General features: G+C 36.9%; 1 protein-coding gene and 1 non-coding gene across 4 annotated transcripts in view; both read left to right on the top strand.

Annotated features, from left to right (window-relative positions):
• The window catches only part of FGF13 (fibroblast growth factor 13), a 574,173-nt gene that overhangs the window by 516,486 nt on the left and 38,966 nt on the right, over nucleotides 1–18,721 (top strand). The window lies entirely within an intron of this gene.
• MIR504 (microRNA mir-504) lies at nucleotides 15,578–15,686 on the top strand. The gene has a single exon (NR_106376.1). It is a non-coding gene; the product is annotated as a microRNA mir-504 (primary transcript).

Here is an 18,721-nt window from a genome sequence, read left to right as displayed (position 1 = left end):
TTTAGCTTCCATCCAAGCACTGATGGTCCTGCAAATTAAGTGGATTCAGAATCTTCATAGTTGATGACCGATAATCCCCATCTTCAAACATTTTTTGCAGGAGGAACTTGGAATCATTGATCTTACTGTGTTTCTCTAAAATATAATAATTTGTGCATAAATAGGAATTTTATGACATACTCTGTGTCCTCTAATAGTTTTGTTTAATTTCATTGCCATTTAGTGATCAACAAAAGGAGTTTGTAAACTATAAACTAGCTTTTTCCTGGCTCGCTTATGAGGGAATAGGACAGAACTCCTTGGGTTTAATTTTCAGAAATCCTAAATATCAATATTTTTTATACTTGATAGAGTTAAATATAAAGGAATAAATAAGCAAAACTAAGGCCAACCTTGTGCATTAGCCCTTCCACTCACTTCAGATCACCAGAGCTTGGATGTTTCATCTGCTAACAATTCCTCTGAAGCATTCTCAAGCATGTTTTCTTGCCAGCAAAAGTAATATAAGTCCTAGGCAATAATAGCTTGATAAATTCATAGAAGATAGAAGATTCCTATGAATATAAGCTTGCTGACATTTTGCAGTAATACAAATAAAACCTGTTAACATAGTAAATAACAGGTACTTTCGGGGGGTAAAATTATTTTAATTTGACCTATGATTACATGTCTTGTCTATTCTGCTATGCCCAGAGATCCTTTCTGATGAAGATCAACTTTTCTAATACTATTTTACTGAGTTTGGAATGGAACTATAGATTGGATAATTACCATCCGAGGGAGTAAAGCCTCTAACTACCACAATTACTCACATTTATTCACATGACATGAAAATAAAAATAACAAATGGTTTGGAAGACTGCACTGTAGGGGGCAAATTAAACAAAGGTGCGCACACGCACACACACACACACACACCCCTCTGATATTAACAGAGGAAAGGAACTTATTCAATGATGTAGCTTTCCACTATTGGCACTTTTTGTTTTCTGTTTTAGAGACATAGCTCACCTGAATGGCACAACTTGTGTGGGTACTGTAAATATTTCCTAGACATGGCAATGCATTATATTTTCCATTTCAAAATATACTTATAGACAGTTATGGGAAAGAATTACAGTGGTAGCTACACACAGCCTTGTTTTCCTTGTATACAGAGTTAGAAAATAGAGATATAGGGGAATCCACTCCTGATACCAAATATAGCCACCATAAGCATGTACAGGCATACCTTGTCTTATTATGCTTTGCAGATATTGCAGTTTTTACAAATCAAAGTTTGTGGCAACCCTGCATCAAGAAAATCTATCAGCGCCATTTTTTCCAACAGCATGTGCTCACTTTATGTCTCCAGGTAATATTTGGTAATTCTTGAAGTATTTCACATTTTTTCATTATTGTTGTATCTGTTATGGGTGATCTTGTGTAATCAGTGATCTTTGATCTTACTCTTATAATTGTTTTGGGGCACCACAGATCATGGCCATATAAGATGGCAAACTTAATTGATAAATATTGTGTGTGTGCTGACTGCTCTACTGACAGGCCATTCCCCCATCTCTCTGTTTCTACTTAGGCCTCCCCATTCCCTGAAAGACAATATTGAAATTAGGCCAACTAGTGACTATACAGTGGCCTCTAAGTGTTCAAGTGAAAGTAAGAGTTGCACTTCTCTTACTTTAAATCAAAAACTAGAAATGGTTATGCTTAGCAGGAAAGGCATGTCGAAAGCTGAGATAAGCCAAAAATTAGGCCTCTTGCACCAGCTAACCAAGTTGTAAATGCAAAGGAAAAGTTATTGAAGGAAAGTAAAAGTGCTACACCAGTGAACACATAAATGATAAGAAAGAAATAGCCTTACGGCTGATATGGAGAAAGGTTTAATTGTCTGGATAGAAGATAGAACCAGCCATACCATTCCCTTAAGCCAAAGGCTAATCTAGGGCAAGGCTCTAACTCTCTTCAATTCTGTGAAGGCTGAGAGATGAGGAAGCTGCAGAAGAAAAGTTGCAAGCTAGAGGTGGCTTCATGAAGCTTAAGGAAAGCCATCTCTGTAACATAAAAGTGCAAGGTGAAGCAGCAAGTGCTGATACAGAAGCTACAGCAAGTTATCCAGAAGATTTAGCTAAGATCATTGATGAAGGTGGCAACACAAAACAACAGATTTTCTTTTTTTCTGATTTTTTTTTTTTTTTGGTCTCACTCTGTTGCCCAGGCTGGAGTGCAGTGGCACAATATTGGCTCACTGCAACCTCTGCCTCCTGGGTTCAAGAGATTCTCCTGCCTCAGCCTCTCAAGTAGCTGGGATTACAGGTGCCTGCCACCACGCCAGGCTAATTTTTTTTGTATTTTTAGTAGAGACAGGGTTTCACCATGTTGGCCAGGCTGGTCTCAAACTCCTGACTTTAAGTGATCTGCCTGCTTCAGCCTCCCAAACTGCTGGGATTACAGTGTTGAGCCACCACGCCCGGCCATACAGATTTTCAATGTAGATGAAGTAGCCTTCTATTGGAAGGAGATGCCACCCAGGAGTTTCGTGGCTAGAGACAAGTCAATATCTGGCTTCAAAGCTTCAAAGGAGAGGCTGACTCTCATGTTAGGAGCTAGTGTAGCTGCAGCCAATGCTCATTTACCATTCCAAAAATCCTAGGGCACTTAAGAATTATGACTCTACTTCTAATCTATAAATGGAAGAACAAAGCCTGGATGACAGCAAATCTGTTTTCAGCATAGTTTATTGCATATTTTAAGCCTACTTTTGAGGCTTACTGCTGGGGGAAAAAAAAGATTCTTTTCAAAATATTACTGCTTGATGACAATGCACCTAGTCACCTAAGAGTTCTGATGGAGATGTACAAAGAGATTAAAGTTGTTTTCATGGCCACTAGCACAACATCCATTTTGCAGCCCATGGATCAAGGAGTAATTTTGATTTTCAAGTCTTCCTATTTAAGAAATACTTTTCATAAGGCCATAGCTGCCATAGATAGTGATTCTTCTGATGGATCCAGGCAAAGCAAATTGAAAACCTGAAAAGGATTCATCATTCTAGATGTTATTAAGGCATTCATGATTCATAGGTGGAGGTCAAAATATTAACAGGACTTTGAAAGAAGTTGATTCCAATCCTCATGATGACTTTGATGGGTTTAGGGCTTCATTAGAAAAAGTAACTGCAGATGTCATGGAAGCAGCTAGAGAACTAGAATTAAAAGTAGGGCCTGAAGATGTGACAGAATTGCTGCAATCTCATGATAAAACTCATGACAAAATGGATGAAGAGTTGTTTCTTATGGATGAGCAAAGAATTTCTTAGGATGGATCTATTCTTGAATGGTGACGATGCTATGAAAATTTTTGAAATTACAACAAATGATGTAGAATATTCCAAAAACTTAGTTGGTAAATCATATACAGGGTTTGAGAGGATATAATCCAATTTTGAAATAAGTTTTTCCGTGGGTAAAGTCATATCATACAGTATCACCTGCTACAGAGAAATCTTTCATGAAAGGAAGAGTCCATTGATGCAGCAAACTTCATTATTGTCACAGAAATTGCCAGAATCATGCTGACCTTAAATAGCCACCATCCTGATCAATCAGCAGCAATTAACATCCAGGCAAAACCCTCAAGTAGGACTAAAGATATGACTTGCCAAAGGCTCAGATGATCATTGGCATATTTTAACAATAAAATATTTTTAAACTAAGGTATATGCACTGAATGTTTAGACATAATGCTGTTGCACACTTTATAGACCATAATATACTGTAAGCATACTTTTTAAATGCACTGGGAAAGCAAAATTCATATGACACACTTTATTGCAATATTAACTTTATTGAGATACTCACTTTATTGCAGTAGTCTGGAACTGAACCTGTAATATCTCCAAGGTATGCCTGTATATTCTATCACTCCCAAGCTGTGTGCTCTTGGGAAAGTTACCTAATAGAATCCTTAATAAAAAATGGAGTATGGGGCTGGGTGTGGTGGCTCGTGCCTGTAGCTCCAGCAGTTTGGGTGGCTGAGGTGGAAGGATCACTTGATCCCATGAGTTCAAGACCAGCCTCGGCAACATAGCGAGACCCTGTCTCTACAAAAAGAAAAAAAAAAATTAGCGGGGTGTGGTGGCATGTGCTTGTAGTCCCAACTACTCAGGAAACTGAGGTGGGAGGATTGCTTGAGCCCAGGAGATTGAGGCTGCATTGATCTGTGATCACGTCACAGCACTGTAGCCTGGGTGATTGATAGAGTGAGACCCTGCCTCTAAAAATAAAATGGAGCATTATCTATTCATGGGGTTATGTGAGATTATTTGTGTGAATTGTTAGTCATATATATTTGCTAAATAAATGTTTGCATCTCATCACTGTGGCTGAATGAACATCGGACTAAAGCTACCTTCTTCTATGTGCCAAAAGTTTTGGAAACATTTCTTGAGGCTCATGTAGTTGTAGAATCTAAAATCTAATTTTAGCTTAGAAGTGCAACTTGAGGAAAAGCAATCAGGATTTTTGAACTTTTAATGAAACATTTTGTAAAGAAAAACATCTCTTGTGAGTGCTTTGTTCCCTGTTTAATTTGGTTGAGGGTACTTTGTTCAGTAGAGGCCAAAAGCCTATAAGTTAAATAAGCTGAGACTGTCAGTGGAAAAAGAAACACTACATTCATTCAAGTTCATATTATATAAGTTTGCCATCATTTCAAAGCAAAGATTTTACATGGCTCACCTGTGTAACAATAAAAAAATCTACGGTTCAGTTGTAAATGTGCACAAATAGGGCATGATGATAGGCTCACAGTTGTAGCTTCCTCTAACTTGGTCATGGACTCAAGATCAATGTGAATGCCATATATCAGAAAGGAGCAAAGAGTGCTTTAAAACTACAATAAGAAAGATTGGCATGCGTGAATCTAACAGTTTAGTTATCCAGTTTGAGGGATAATTTATTTGGAATGCTACTTTATTTCTTTTTTTATTTTATTATTATTATACTTTAAGTTTTAGGGAACATGTGCACAATGTGCAGGTTAGTTACATATGTATACATGTGCCATGCTGGTATGGTGCACCCATTAACTTGTCATTTAGCATTAGGTATATCTCCCAGTGCTATCCCTCCCCCCTCTCCCCACCCCACAACAGTCCCCAGAGTGTGATGAGGACTCCCCACACCACAACAGTCCCCAGAGTGTGATGTTCCCCTTCCTGTGTCCATGTGTTCTCATTGTTCAATTCCCACCTATGAGTGAGAACATGCGGTGTTTGGTTTTTTGTCCTTGCGATAGTTTACTGAGAATGATGATTTCCAATTTCATCCATGTCCCTACAAAGGACATGAACTCATCATTTTTTATGGCTGCATAGTATTCCATGGTGTATATGTGCCACATTTTCTTAATCCAGTCTATCATTGTTGGACATTTGGGTTGGTTCCAAGTCTTTGCTATTGTGAATAGTGCCGCAATAAACGTACGTGTGCATGTGTCTTTATAGCAGCATGATTTATAGTCCTTTGGGTATATACCCAGTAACGGGATGGCTGGGTCAAATGGTATTTCTAGTTCTAGATCCCTGAGGAATCGCCACACTGACTTCCACAAGGGTTGAACTAGTTTACAGTCCCACCAACAGTGTAAAAGTGTTCCTATTTCTCCACATCCTCTCCAGCACCTGTTGTTTCCTGACTTTTTAATGATTGCCATTCTAACTGGTGTGAGATGGTATCTCATTGTGGTTTTGATTTGCATTTCTCTGATGGCCAGTGATGGTGAGCATTTTTTCATGTGTTTTTTGGCTGCGTAAATGTCTTCTTTTGAGAAGTGTCTGTTCATGTCCTTCGCCCACTTTTTGATGGGGTTGTTTGTTTTTTTCTTGTACATTTGTTTGAGTTCATTGTAGATTCTGGCTATTAGCCCTTTGTCAGATGAGTAGGTTGTGAAAATTTTCTCCCATTTTGTAGGTTGCCTGTTCACTCTGTTGGTAGTTTCTTTTGCTGTGCAGAAGCTCTTTAGTTTAATTAGATCCCATTTGTCAATTTTGTCTTTTGTTGCCATTGCTTTTGGTGTTTTAGACATGAAGTCCTTGCCCATGCCTGTGTCCTGAATGGTAATGCCTAGGTTTTCTTCTAGGATTTTTATGGTTTTAGGTCTAACGTTTATTTCTTAAGCTATCATCCCACAATTCATCACTATTCCTGATGGTCTGTTTTACAGAAATTTTCTGTCAGCACATAACTATAATAGATAGTACATAATATAGTGAAATATGAAAATCTCTGTGAAAGGATCAACAAAATTTGAAGAGAGAGCTAGTTTGAAATACGAATCATATTCTCAACCTTTTAAATTTCTGATTGAATGATTTATGGGAAAGATTCTGTAGCAATGTGAATTCCTTATAAGGAAATAGTGACTGTGTCCATAAGGATGATGTACTCTATAATTCAGATAATATAACCATTTATGCTTTGTAGCAGGGGTTCCCCAACCTCCGTACCAATTCATGGCCTGTCAGGAACCTGGCTGCACAGCAGGAGCTGAGCGATGGGGGAGCAAACATTACCACCTGAGCTCCGCCTCCTGTCAGATCAGCAGCAGCGTTAGATTCTCATAGAAGCCTGAACCTTATTGTGAGCTGCACATATGGAGGATCTAGGTTGTGTATTCCTTATGAGAATCGAATGCCTGATGATATGAGGTGGAATAGTTTCATCACGAAACCCTCACCCCTTCCACCAACCCCATCCGTGGAAAAATTTTCTTCCATGAAATCAGTCCCTGGTGCCAAATAGCTTGGGGACCACTGTTTTATAGGGTCCGTATTTCATAGATTGAAAGACTGAGGACACAGTTAAGGCATTATGAAGTCAATGAGACATAGTGGTGAAGAAAAGATAAATTCATAAAGATAAATCTTTACTGGACATTTAAGTGGGTTTTCCAAGTCCATTAATCCCATTCATGTTTTAACATGTCTTTGAACCCTGACTGGCCCCTAAACTTAGCCTGTACCTTAGTTCCAACTCACCCAGTTTTCTTAGTCTGCCTACAAGGCTAACAGACCTTGTAGGCTTGGTGGGGCCAGGCATGAGGTAGCTGTGGATTCACTGTGCTATTACAAGTCTAAAATATGGAAGTGTTTTTCAGCTTTTTTTCCTTATGTCTTTTTCTGCTGACTCTAATCTTTAGTTGCTTTTCCCCCTTTGGTTTTACTGCAGATTGAAAATGTTTCCATTCATTCAAAACAACTATTTCTTGTTTAAAGTAAAACTGTTAGTTAATAATAACGATGCTTTAGCAACTATGATTTTTCTCGATGATTTAGCAGAACGCTGAATTACTACAAAATGCAAACAGTGAGAGGGTATAACAGCAACAAAAATATCTCTTGGAAGACTCAGGTCTCATCTCTTAGGTCTCCTTCCCTACCAAAGATGAACATTCCCCAAAAAGATTCAAAATGGCTGTCAACACATGGTGGAATCATATGTGATTCTTACGTTTATGCCCATATGCAAGTTTCTAAATTAGTTTTATTACCTTTGTTAAAGAAAAAAAAGCAGAAGAATGGACCCTTTAGACAGTGTCTAACTTATCTCAATTTTCCACTCCCCTTTGTGTAGGCATTGATTTAATTTGTGGCATCGTTATTAAGATGCATATTAGATTATCAGAATTGCATCAGTGTGAAAAAAGGAGTAAAATTAAGAATAATAAATCAAAATAGAATAAATATGAAAATAATAGTAAATAGAATTTGTAATATTTATATAGATGTTATTCATACTTATTTTATAACATTTATATAATAAATACAAAAATTAGAAAAAGAATTTTTCTTTCACAGAATTATTATTGCATGTAATATACAATGTAGAGTTAAAAATGTGGCAGATGAATATTATGATTTCTCAAGATTTTCATAATAAAATTATGAATGTTTCAAATGTCAAAGATTTAGATTCCATTTATCCTTTGCCTTGCAGTTGAGTAAATCCTATTTATTCGGCTAGGTTACCAGGACTTTAGAGAAAAATCTTTTTCTAACAAATATTTCTGTTTGGAGCTTTTTACAACAAATGAGCTCTGCGTTTGCATCGTACAAAGTCTAGCTTGCTTCATTGGGAAGAAAATGGCACGAGAAACAGTATCCATAGATTTAACAAGCTCATGACAACATAAGTTATCAAGTAGCAAACTGATAGAAACATAAACTGATTACTTGGGAAAGCGGCAAGAGTTTGGGGTGCTCATCAGAGCCATAACCATGAGAACTGCCAAATGTTTGTCCTTAACTATTAGTTTACCTTATACTGTACACGACTGTTTAGTTCTCCCTTGATTGCACCTCCTGTAAAGGGGAGATAAAACTCTTTGGGAGCCTTTCCTGTGTTTGATTATCATTCTCTCCAACACCACTATCAATTGCCCCTTGACAATTTTGTCACACCCTCCAGCATTACTCTTACTATAAATCTTGATAATTTTAGTATCCATATAGATGATTCTTAAGTGCTCTGCCATCTCAGTTCCTTGAACTTTTGTCCTCCAATGATCTTGTCCACCCTATCTCAGCCATCCACTCTTATGGAAAACCTTAGACTGTCATCATCAGTAACCTCTGCCCTCTGCCCCATCTCCGTTTCAAGCATCCCACTGTTTGACTGTTACCTTCTACATTTACAGATTATTCCTTCTTGTTCTCAGACTTCAAATTTCTTGACCCCACAGAGAGATAGTATATTTACCCTAACACCTTTTCTCAGTTCCTCAACCTCCACTCCCTCTTTCAGCTTGCTTCCATGTCTTCACTTCTCTCTTTCCTCATCTTAGGTGATGCAGACCTCATAATAATCACACTTTCAGATATTGATTCAATTTTCGGTTTCTCCCACCATAATTAATCAACTGGCAATACTCCAGCCCTTGTTCAATCCACATCTGTGCTAATTCAGCATCTATACTAGTTCTGCTGGAGGAAAATACAACCATGCTGATTGGTTTTGCTTAAACTTAATGACCATCAGTGCAGACCAATAAGTCTTCTACTCAAATGAGTTACTGACTTTACTTTGTTCTCTCATCTATAATATGGGGATAATAATAGAAAACTATAGTCATAGAGTTGAGGGATTTAAGTGTATTCCCATATACAAAGAACCTGACAATAGTGCCTGGTACCTAGTAAGGGCTCAATTTATTCTACTTCTCCCTCTCCTCTCTCCCTCCTTCTCCCTCTCCTCTTCCACCTTCTCCTTTTTAGTAGTACTATATTAGAATTCCCCTAGTTAAATTACCTTTATACCAACCTAATTAATTATTTTGAACTTTATTTCTCCTGAAATCCTGAATGCCTCCCTCTCCCCCTCCTAAGGCTAAGGCTTTTAATTCGCAGAGAAAACAGAAAGTCAGAACAAAATGTCCTCATACCTCCACCACCATATCTACTCACCCACTTCTAGCTGCGACCCATATTCTGTCTTTTTCTTTGTTACTATGGATCCTTTTCCTTGTTCTTATATAAGGCCAGCTCTTACAGTCATGCAGTATATTCAACTCCATATTTCATACTCAAATTTATCAGTCTAGAAATTGTTCTTTTCTTTCTTTCTCTCTCTCTCATGTCTTCGTATCCCTCTCCTCCATATCAACCCCATCAGCATACAATCATTACTGTTATTTATCCCATTTGATTTAGGCAAATAAAAAGAAAAAGGGGTCCTTAAAAGGTTTTTTGCAGTTCCAAGTAATTTCTTGTCTAGCATAAAATCCCTGGCTCTTAAACCCAAACTGACAGTCTTTAATATGCAAATCCAAGCCAATAAAAACTGGATCCACCCAACATGGCAATTCCCACCGTTGTCCCCTTGCCCTTGCCTCCACATGTGCTTGGCAGCATGGCTACTCCCACATATCCCCATATGTGTAAAACATCATGGCTCCCTGCATTTCCATATTAAAAGACTAGGGTGGAAGAGTCAGTTTTTCCGCGGGCTACGTAAATAACATGCCTGGTCAAACCAATCCCCTGAGCCCTATGCAAATCAAACACCACCTCCTCCAGCCATCGCATGTAACTGGCTGGTATCCCCTAAACACAAGGTCTCCTCTTTCAGCTTCATTTAAATGAGAAAAAGTATTCCTTTATTGCATATCCCTCACCAGCTACCATTCCATTTACCAGTTTCCCTTTACAGCAAAATCCCTGAAAGTATTGTATATCATTGTGTCCACTTCATCTCTTCCCATTCTCTCTATTTAAACCTATTTCAATCAGGTTTTTACCCCTCCCCGCATTATTCTACCCAATTACTCTTCCTAAAGTCACCAGTTACCTTCACCTTCCCAAATATGGTGTCTTGTCCTCAATATCTGCTTCCTTGACCTAAACAGTGGTGGTTGATGCAGTTCATCATTCCTTCCTCCTGAAAACATTTTCTTCACTTGGCTTCAGGACACCACACTCGCTTAGCTTTTCTTCTACCTCACTGACTGATCCTTCTAAGTCTCCTTTATTGGTTCTTTTTCATCTTCCTAACCTGTAAACTTTGGTGGGCTCCAGGACTCATCCTTGAACTTGTTCTTTTCTCTATGCACACTCACCCTCTTTGTGTATTACTCTCATGACTTCAAACACTGTCTACATACTGGTGATTCCCCAAATTCTCCAGCCTGGCATTCTTACTTAAAGTTCAGGCATATTTCCAACTGCTTCCTTGACTTCTCCATGTAGATGCCTGATTATCATATTTCAGTTAACAAGTCCCAAATAGAAATATTCATGTCACTTCCCTAAATATTATATGTTCACAGTCTTCTCCATCTCAATAAGCGGCAACCCCATCCTTCCATTTGCTTAGGTCAACATCCTTGGAGTTTTCCTTGCCTTCTCTCTGTCTCTGACATGACACATCAATGCACCACAAATCTTTGGCTTTCTTTCAGAATATATGCACTCCAGAACTAAACCAACTCTCATCACTTCCACTCCTACCTTCTACATCTACCCTCTCACACCTGAGTTATTGTTATAGTCTCCTCATTAGCATCCCTGCTTCCATCCTTATGCCTCCCCACTTTGTGCTCCACAGTTATCCTGTTCATAGTAAGTCAGATCATGTGACAACTCCTCTGTTCAGATTTCTCCAATGGATTCTTCAGCGTCCAAAATCCTTAGTATGGAATTTAATGCCCTCTGTAACATGGCCTAGGGGACTATCTTTCTGACCTCATCCCCCTAACCCTTACTAGCTCCTTACTTACCACTCACTGTGCTCCAGTCATATCAGATTTCCTGCCGTTTCTTCACATCATGACAAACCCACCCCTGCTTTAGAGCCTTTGCACTGGCTGTTTCTTCTGCTTGGACTCCTCTTTCCCAGATTCCCCATTGCTCACTCCCTCACTACCTTCAGGTCTCTATTCATATATGACTTTTTCACAGAGGCTTCCCTGACTACTTAATTTAAAATAGCATTTTGTCACCATAATTTCCTATCTCCCATTATCTATTATTTATATATCCATTTTATGCATCCATGATTTATACAGCACATTTAAATAAATCAAGTCATGTTAAATATGTTAAATGTACATTTATTGAATAAAATGCCTATTTGTATATTGTTTGTGTATGCGCAGTAGAGTATAAATTTTTTGGCAGTCAGGATTTTTGTTTTGCTCACTGTTTTTTGTTGAACGAATAAATACTTACTTGCTTATTTGTTTATTGTCTTCCTCTACTAGAATGTCAGCTCCTTGAGGGCAGGGTCTTTATTTTGCTTAGTGATCTATCCCGAGTACCTGGAACAGAGTCTGGAATATACTAGGTACTCAATAAATGTTGCCTACAATATTTAATTAATTGATTAGTTAGTTCAGACATTGAAACAGCTTCCAAGAGTAATGTTTAAACTCAATCAATGTAATGGATACATATCCAAGTACTGTATGAGGAAAAGATATTGATAAACATTGCCTGTATTTATAAGATTCATAATTTTACTCTTTGATGAGGAAATGTTGACTTGTCCAAAAGCAGGTAAATATAAATAGAAAAACCAGAGGTTTTTCTTGATAAGAGTATCCCTCTATATGAAGCAGAGACGTAATTCAGCCTAATTTATATTGAACTCCTATAGTCCAACTATTGATTCCTTATCACTTGCTGACATTTGTTGCTAGGGAGCATTATGAGTATTTGAAATATACATTTATTTCCACTAAGAGTTATCTAATCAATTTTAATATATTTTAAATATACTTTATGATGATGTAGATTAATAATGGAAATGATGATGGCGGTGGTAGTGGTGGTGGCGATGGTGATGGTCATGTGTGTTTGTCATAGCTAAAGAACAGCATTGAAACTTTTCCAGTGCACACAACACACACAAAATCCACTTATAACTAAAAATTAATTATGAAGTAGGTCAGTCTTATAAAGTATTTTTAAGGAAACATAATTACATGAATTTTCTAGATTAACTCAAACTATGCTAACTCTTGTCCTCAGATGACTTGAATTAATGAAATGATATATAATTAGTGTTTCAGTTGTTTACATGTAAATATAAGTTGTTTGAGTATTCCAAAAAAGTTTGTTCGTAGGCACTTTTTCATCTCTAGTTTTTATTTTATACTGAAACAAAAAGAAAACATCACCCCAAACTCACTACACAGATATTTCAGTTGTCTATCACCTGTATGCCTCCCTGTGTATATATACACATATATCTACTTGATTGTATGTAAATGAGATAACTTTATATAACCTGTTCTGTAACTTGCTTTTTTACGCACATCTTGTGCATGTATTTCTATGTCAATAAATGTACATCCACATTATTGTTTTAAAAGATGAATAACATTCTGTTGTATGTATGTACCATAATCTGCTCATCCAGTCCTCTGCTGATGCATTTTTTTCTTTGTTGCTGTTATAAAATAATGTTATGGTAAACATTCTTATGCATGCATCATCTTTATAATTTGACTTGCAAGTATTTTTAAAGTTTCTTTCTCAGTGTCATTATTTTGTTCTATACGTATAAAGGGATCTCTAAACAAAATCAAGTTTCTTCCCTATTCTGTTTTTAAATTATTGTAAATTTCAAAGTAGTGAAATTGGAATAAATGAGATTTTACTGTGTACTTTGCCTGGAGCCCTCTCTTGAAGTGTATTCAAAGGGAATTAAAGGGCTTATTAACAGACAGGACTATTTGTGTTAAAGATGAAGTCTGTTGAACATTTTCACTTAAATATACCAATCTGATATTCTTGACATTTTTTTGTTAAATTTGATGCTGACAATAAAAACTTTGGAATAAGCTATAATTTCTGCATCCATGCATATTCAGGTCTGAAAATGAAAGAAGAGTGTGACAGGTTTGCATGTAGAACTTCCCACCCACTCATTTCTTTCCTTTCTGCTTCTGACACTTCAGCCTTTGAAACAGTTTCCCAAGAGCAATACTGAGATTCAGACTATTTAGATCTAAAGGAAAAAATGCAAGCTCTTCTACAGCTTGTATCTAGCACCTGGAAACCTCTTAGAAGAAGTGCTAAAATGTAAATAATGCTGTTATTTGTTATGCACATAGGAGAAATCCTGAAGGTACTTTAGGGAAGAGATGGAATCCAGAGATATTAAGAACAAGGTGTGGGGGCCAGGGGAGAAGGGGAGAGGCAGAAGGATCCTATCCACATTATTAAAGTGAAATATTTCCAGTATACTGTTATCAACTGACATGTAGGTTGCATGCCGCTTTCATGCAAAGGTATCACATTTCAAACTTAGCTTTTAAAAGAAGCCAGACAAGAAAGGAAAAGAGACAGTTATTTGTTGAAAAAAGTCTGGGTTTAGCATCAGGCAAAGGGGTTATTGGTAGTTGTCTGAAGTACACTGGAGCCTTATAACATTGTTTTCTGCCATGTATTGCCAGCCTGATACCACTGGAGTACATCCTCTGTCTAGTTTTCCAGAACTCACTGCAATAACTGTAGGATTTTTCCATCCTTTATGAAATTGCATCAGTATTGTGAAGGGCCTTAAAAGCCGTTCAGTTCAACAACCGTCTCCCAAAAGAAAAGTTCCTCTTCTTTTTCAGAGCCTATATTTCCATTTATTTTATCTCTTCCCAAAGCCATGTGGACCTAGATACATCAATTATCCTTTGTCCTGTACCTTCACTACCTCCTGGACTACTAACTTTTTTCCACTGGCATACAGATCATTTCAAGACTTCTCATCCTAAAAAGTCCCTCCTAAGTTTCTCTTTCATACTGTCTCTTTCCTTTGATAGGCAAGAGCTTTCTTCATTTTCTCGCCTATTTTTAAATTATTCAGCTTTACCTTTGCTTTTATTTTCTCATCTAATTCTTAATTATTCAGCCCTCCGCATTCTATCTTCTGCCCACATTGCCATCCATGAACTCCTCCTGCTAATGTCACTAGTGACTGCCAACTAAAATCCATTTCTCCTTTCAGTCCTTACCTTATTTCTCCTTTCTACAGCACTTGACCAGGTTGGTCAACTTTTTCATTGAAACCATCTCTTCTTTGGGCTTTCACAACACTGCTTTTTCTCTGTTCTACACCATCACTATTTTTCTTTTAATTTTTACACTTCCCTCATCTTTTCTTAAATGTTTGATGTCCTCCCCACCCCCAGTTTCCAGCCTCAGTAGTTGTCTTGTATTCTGCTTGTGTTCTCTAGATTATTAAATGTATTCTTGTGGTTTCAGTTACCATCCATATGCAGACACCTTTCATCTTGAGAGCCAGGCTTATATATACAAATGGCTGCTGCACATTAACCTATCACTAATGGCTCTTTAAACTCAAAATAACCAACAATGGAGTCATTGTCTCTGTCTCTGAAATAGAACACACTACCCTCCCCCACTTCTTCCCCTTTTTACCCTGTGGCAACAACCTTTTGCTATCCTGATTTTAAGCAGGCTGCAGCATCATAATAAATGATACATAATATCTGCCTTTAAAATGCCTGTAGTGGTTAAGAGGGAGGGCTCTGACATTACATGGATTTGAAACACAATTCAAATGCTTATAAGGTTTATGATTTGGGGCAAAGGAATTATTAATCCATCTGTCCTTTAGTTTCCTCATTTATAAAATGGAGGTAATAGTAGTATAGACCTCATAGGGTTCTTAAGAGGATTAAATGGAATGATAATACATGCACAGCATTTTACAGTGTTAAGTTCATTAAGTTAACAAATGCTTCATATTATTTGCTGTTACAGTCCATATAATAACATGCTGCCTTCGGGCCAATATATATAAGCCTGTAATTTTCTTGGAAGACTATGGAAATCCTATCATATATTAAATTGTCATTTTTTTTAAGACTAAGAAAAATTTATGTAAAGTCCGAAAGTACAGCTGTTTACAGGGGACGAACTGATCCAAAAGGCCACAGTCTACCCTCATCAGTTAGTGTCCATCACTGAAGTGGAATAACTCAAAAGGAAAAGGTAACTCAACGAGCCATCCATTTCCCACATAGAATCACAACAGAAGACAGAAAATATGGAGTGGAATGTTGAATCAGCTGCTGTTGGGAGACCCTGGTCTGCACTCTATCTGTATTCTTACTGAAGGGAGTGCAGGGCAGGGTTTCCCATACAGAGGGCACAGACTACCACCGTATGGCAAATGTTGACTGGAACTCAACTTCAAAGCCATTTCACCTGGAATCTTACCCCACCACCCCAATGCTTCATGAAAATTCAACTGATCCTCTTCTATGAAGAAACTCAATCCTGATAAGTCTCTTTAGTAGTTATTGAAATGTGTTTGTAACTCTCTTATAGTCAGGTTCAGTAAGAATGTTAAGTTTCTAATTGAGCTTTTCTTTCTGAACACTTATTTTGTGTATGTTTATTTTCTGTTTACCAATGTAATATATGTTCTTTGCAGAAAAATTGGAAAATACAAAAAGGTATCTACAAAGTCCCCCAACCAAGAGAAAACCAATATTAATGTTCTGTTATAGATCCTTGTAGTGGCTAGCTGGAATTCGTGTATCTCTCTCTCTCTCTGTCTTTCTTTCTCTCTCTCTCTCTATATATATACATATATTCCAAATATACATTTTTATGTAATATATATGTATATTATATATGTATACATATATTCCAAATATACATATATATCTTCATGTAATATATACGTATTTTATATATATGTATAAATACGTAATATACATATATAACCTAATATATGATATAGCATAATGTATGTATACACATATATGTGTACATATATAAAATACATATATATTACATAAAGATATATATGTACATTTGGAATAACTCTATGCATACCATGTTTCAAACCTGCTCTTTACTCATTATTATGAATATTCCTCCATATATTAAAATATTATTCTTAATCTACATTTTAGTGGTTGAATAGTAATTATTTAGTTTGTTCTCTGTTTATTTATTTTTGTTTTTGGGAACAAGGAACTGTTCACACCTAAATGTGTACAACCTTTATGTCTAGATCAGGCACTTGAATTCTTAAAAAAGTGTTAGGAAATGGAATAATGATCTTTTATTTATAAGTTATATATGTTTCTGTATTCTGTTCATATATGATAATTGAAATAGACCTATATCTAACACTTTAAAATTTTTAGTATTTTCATCTTTATTTCCTCATTTGATCCCTGCTACACCTTGTGAGATAGAGAAGGGCTTATTATTCTGTCCTTATGGATAAGGAAACTTATGTCCAGAAAGATGAAGTGGTTTTCCAAAAGACACGTAGCTAATAAATAATTGACAACATTGGAATTTGGAATTAGAAAGCAAATCTTGTGACTCCTAACCAATACTCTTTCCAGTACACTTTGCCATGTCCCAACTTCACTTTAAGTGCTTCTTTCTAGCACCTCTTATTCAATTATTGTCATACGTACTTTTTGGATCATACCTTAGGAGAATGTAGCTTTCTCATTAATTTCCTCATTAGCTGACAACTGAATATGGCTAGATTTTAACAATAAAAACACATTTTTTTCTTTTCAGGAATGCAAATACACAGTGTATTATATCTAGAAAAAACTCTCAGATATGGGATCCTTATTGATGAGGCTTATGAGATAATATAACAACTCAGGCTTTTCTCAGGAAGAAGAAAATCCATGTCTTTTGTTGGACAGTTTAGAGAGTCTAGACTACCATCATTCAGCATTTGAACATTTTGATTTCAAAATGTAGACAATTGAAGAAATACAATGTAAATGCCAGGGAATTAAATCATAGGACAAAAACTCCCTACGAAAACATCTTAGTGATAGCATACATGTTAAAATTTTTGAAAACACTGGAATGGTTTCACTTCTCATCTGATTATCTGAGAAACAGATGATTATGTACCTCCCAGCCCTGTGTCAGCCCTAATTTAGTTGATGGCATTATTGCTCCCTGCTTTCTTTTTTTTCTCTTTATAGCAGATTGCTATTCTTTTTTACTTTAAAATAGCACCTTTTGCTGCCCTGTCTTATCCTTGTGCTCTTTTAAAAAGTGGTTAGGCACACACTTTTGTCACTAGTTTTACATGAGGGTAGGGGCTTTCTCTTTTCAAAAATTAAGTGCCGCTACATCTCAGTTAAACTGCCTTCATCTGACAAGCACTTACAGAATACTGAAATATAATCTACTGCAAAAAATCTACATGTTTTTCATAAATACTAATGAAATGCTTTTAATATTATCCCTGTGTTCAGAGTTAATGCTTAGGCATTAACTAAAGTATGCTAGACGCTTTTGATATATTTCCAAAGGCCCAGCCAGAAAGATATATTGCAGATACACATATTCTAAGTGTTTACAAAATCTTCCAAAATTATTTTGCCTGTGTCTGCTTAAAAGGCACAGGAAACAGCTCCCCTACTATCTCCTCTATCCAGTCAGGAACACTTGCAGTAAGTACACTGGTTGTTCAGTGCACAAGGATTAAAGTAACTTAATTACAGAGTCAAATCAATAATAAATTGAGATCATTAGAGCCTTGGCTCGAACTGAACCCCAGGTAGCCATGGAATCCCTATGATACTTGAAGAAGAATTGACACAGATTCTAAGGCCTCACAGGTTCAAGGAGAAGCAGACAGCCTCACTTTGTTCCTTCAAATTAGTTTTGAGTGGAGGAATCTTAGGTTTAAGTGAGACCTGGATCTTGTTTTGGGGTGATCACTGGAAACTGGGATATAATCTACTCTCCAGGGTAGAAGACTATGAAGGGACTAAAGGAGCAAATTCTAGGTCACTGAGAACCCCTTTCCTACAAACAAAGATCTTGGTTGTGTTCCCTCACTTCCAGAGAGCTCATTGGACCCAGCATACCCTTGAGTATTAAGGTCAGTGCATACTGAGTTTAAAAACAACATAGGTATAAAATTGAATGGAGCAGTGGTGAGGAAGGTGGAAAAGGATGAGAAGGGAACTTCCTTTGGACTTCTTTGAGCCAAAATAAGTAGTATGTTTCCTAAATTCTTGTAATCAGACCATTGTTGGCTATTGGTAGAGGGAGGTTCAGATTTTCCACCTCTATCTTTTTTATTCCGTTTCTTGGTCCTTCTGCCACTGCTTCTTTTAAAAAGAAATAAACTCATTTTTTTCTCAGCCTTATGTGGGAAACCCTCTTGGCATTTTCTAACTGCCAAGTGTTCTATAACTA

Source organism: Gorilla gorilla, chromosome X (assembly GCF_029281585.2).
Source record: "Gorilla gorilla gorilla isolate KB3781 chromosome X, NHGRI_mGorGor1-v2.1_pri, whole genome shotgun sequence".
Lineage (NCBI taxonomy): Eukaryota > Metazoa > Chordata > Mammalia > Primates > Hominidae > Gorilla > Gorilla gorilla.
Note: the sequence above shows the minus strand (reverse complement) of the source record. Positions and strands in the feature narration are given on the sequence as shown.